This window comes from Peromyscus eremicus, unplaced genomic scaffold (assembly GCF_949786415.1).
Source record: "Peromyscus eremicus unplaced genomic scaffold, PerEre_H2_v1 PerEre#2#unplaced_32, whole genome shotgun sequence".
NCBI lineage: Eukaryota > Metazoa > Chordata > Mammalia > Rodentia > Cricetidae > Peromyscus > Peromyscus eremicus.
This window is the reverse complement of record NW_026734292.1, coordinates 206,191-209,745: the sequence shown is the minus strand read 5'-3', so window position 1 is coordinate 209,745 and position 3,555 is coordinate 206,191.

The window sequence follows — 3,555 nt, the reverse complement described above, 5'->3', positions numbered from 1 at the left end:
TTTCCCAGTCCTAAGTGGAGTTGAATCAAATGCTGTTTCTGGTCCTACGAGCAAGAGTTGTTTTCTGGTAAAAAGAGTCACTATTGTGCTCCCAATACCGTACACAGTGCAAATAGCACTCGTGTCTGTTCCCAGCAAGTACAGTGTATTGGACTGAAGGGGATCTACTGTTCTTGTCAGTTTCCTAAGCAGAGTTGAACTAGATATGGCCCATGTTTATAGGAAGCACAGTTCTTTTGTTCTGAGCATGCTCACTGTTCGGACCCAATAGGAAACACAGTAGAGTAGAAGAGTGCTCTTTTCTCAAAAGCAGAGTGTGTTTCTTGTAAGGCGAGCTAGCGTTTGCTTCCCAGGCCTATATGGATTTGAATCACATGCAGTTTCTGGTCCTACAAGAAAGAATTTTTTCTGGTAAGAAAAGTCAGTATTGGGCTCCCATTGTCATACAAAGTGCAAATAGCACTGGCGTCTGTTCCCAGCAAGTTCAGTGTATTGGACTGAAGGGGATCTACTGTTCTTGTCAGTTTCCTAAGCAGAATTGAACTAGATATGGCCCGTGTGTGTGTAGGAAGCACAGTTCTTTTGTTCTGAGCAGGCTCACTGTTTGGACCCCATAGGAAACACAGTAGAGTAGATGTGTGCCCTATTCTCAAAAGCAGAGCGTGTTTCTTGTAAGGTGAGCTAGTGTTTGTTTCCCAGTCCTAATGGATTGAATCAAATGCAGTTTCTGGTCCTAAGAGGAAGAGTTGTTTTCTTGTAAGAAGAGTCACTATTGTGCTCCAATTGCCGTACACAGTGCAAATAGCACTCGCGTCTGTTCCCAGTAAGTACAGTGTATTGGACTGAAGAGTAGCTACTGTTCTCATCAGTTTCCTAAGCAGAGTTGAACTAGATATGGCCCGTGTGTGTAGGATGCACAGTTCTTTTGTTCTGAGCAAGCTCACTGTTCGGACCCCATAGGAAACACAGTAGAGTAGAAGAGTGCTCTTTTCTCAAAAGCAGAGTGTGTTTCTTGTAAGGCGAGCTAGCGTTTGCTTCCCAGTCCTAAATGAATTTGAATCACATGCAGTTTCTGGTCTTACAAGCAAGAGTTTTTTCTGGTAACAAAAGTCACTCTTGGGCTCCCATTGTCATACACAGTGCAAATAGCACTTGTGTCTGTTCCCAGCAAGTAAAGTGTATTGTACTGAAGAGGAGCTACTGTTCTTGTCAGTTTCCTAAGCAGAGTTGAAGTAGATATGACCCGTGTGTGTAGGAAGCACATTTCTTTTGTTCTGAGCAAGCTCACTGTTGGAACCCAATAGGAAACACAGTAGAGTTGAAGAGTGCTCTTTTCTCAAAAGCAGAGTATGCTTCTTGTAAGGCGAGCTACCGTTTGTTTCCCAGTCCTAAATGGAGTTGAAATACACATGCAGTTACTGGTCCTATGAGCTAGAGTTGTTTTTTGGTAAGAAGAGTCACTATTGCGCTCCCTTTGCCTTACACAGTGCAAATAGCACTCGCGTCTGTTCCCAGCAAATACAGTGTATTGGACTGAAGAGGAGCTACTGTTCTTGTCAGTTTCCTAAGCAGAATTGAACTAGATATGGCCCGTGTGTGTAGGAAGCACAGTTCTTTTGTTCTGAGCAAGCTCACTGTACAGGCCCTATAGGAAACACAGTAGAGTAGAACAGTGCTCTTTTCTCAAAAGCAGAGTGTGTTTCTTGTAAGGCGAGCTAGCGTTTGTTTCCCAGTCCTAAATGGAGTTGAATCAAATGCAGTTTTTGGTCCTACGAGCAAGAGTTGTTTTCTGGTAAGAAGAGTCACTATTGTGCTCCCATTGCCACACTCAGTACAAATAGCACTCGCGTCTGTTCCCAGCAAGTACAGTGTATTGGATTTGAAGAGGAGCTACTGTTCTTGTCAGTTTCCTAAGCAGAGTTGAACTAGATATGGCCCGTGTGTGTAGGAAGCACAGTTCTTTTGTTCTGAGCAAGCTCACTGTTCTCGCCTTACAGGAAACACAGTAGAGTAGAAGAGTGCTCTATTCTCAAAAGCAGAGTGTGTTTCTTGTAAGGCGAGCTAGCGTTTGTTTCCCAGTCCTAAATTGAGTTGAATCACATGCAGTTTCTGGTCCTACGATCAAGAGTTTTTTCTGGTAAGAAGAGTGTCTATTGCGCTCCCATTGTCATACACAGGGCAAATAGCACTGGCGTCTGTTCCCAGCATGTACTGTGTATTGGACTGAAGAGGATCTACTGTTCTTGTCAGGTTCCTAAGCAGAGTTGAACTAGATATGGCCCATGTGTGTAGGAAGCACAGTTCTTTTGTACTCAGCAAGCTCACTGTTCTGGCACTATAGGAAACACAGTAGAGTAGAAGAGTGCTCTTTCCTCAAAAGCAGAGTGTGTTTCTTGTAAGGCGAGCTAGCGTTTGTTTCCCAGTCCTAAATGGAGTTGAATCACATCCAGTTTCAGGTCCTACGTGCAAGAGTTGTTTTTTGGTAAGGAAAGTCACTATTGTGCTCCCATTGCCATACACAGTGCAAATAGCACTCGCGTCTGTTCCCAGCAAGTAAAGTGTATTGGACTGAAGAGGAGCTACTGTTCTTGTCAGTTTCCTAAGCAGAGTTGATCTAGATATGACCTGTGTGTGTAGGAAGCACAATTCTTTTGTTTTGAGCAAGCTCACTGTTTGGACCCCATAGGAAACACATCAGAGAAGATGTGTGCCCTATTCTCCAAAGCAGAGCGTGTTTCTTGTAAGGTGAACTAGCGTTTGTTTCCCAGTCCTAAGTGGATTGAATCAAATGCAGTTTCTGGTCCTAAGAGCAAGAGTTGTTTTCTGATAAGAAGAGTCACTATTGTGCTCCATTTGCCGTACACAGTGCAAATAGCACGCGCGTCTGTTCCCAGAAAGTACAGTATATTGGACTGAAGAGGAGCTACTGTTTTTGTCAGTTTACAAAGCAGAGTTGAACTAGATATGGCCCGTGTGTGTAGGAAGCACAGTTCTTTTGTTCTGAGCAAGCTCACTGTTCTGGCCCTATAGGAAACACAGTAGAGTAGAAGAGTGCTCTTTTCTCAAAAGCAGACTATGTTTCTTTAAGGCAAGCTAGCGTTTTTTTTCCCTGTCCTAAATGGAGTTGAATCACATGCAGTTTTTGGTCCTACGAGCAAGAGTTTTTTTCTGGTAAGAAGAGTCACTATTGCGCTCCCATTGTCATACACAGGGCAAATAGCACTGGCGTGTGTTCCCAGCATGTACAGTGTATTGGACTGAAGAAGATCTACTGTTTTTGTCAGGTTCCTAAGCAGGGTTGAACTGGATATGGCCCATGTGTGTAGGAGGCACAGTTCTTTTGTACTCAGCAAGCTCACTGTTCTGGCCCTATGGGAAACACAGTAGAGTAGAAGAGTGCTCTTTCCTCAAAAGCAGAGTGTGTTTCTTGTAAGGCAAGCCAGCATTTGTTTCCCAGTCCTAAATGGAGTTGAATCACATGCAATTTTTGGTCGTACGCGCAAGAGTTGTTTTCTGGTAAGGAAAGTCACTATTGCGCTCCCATTGCCATACACA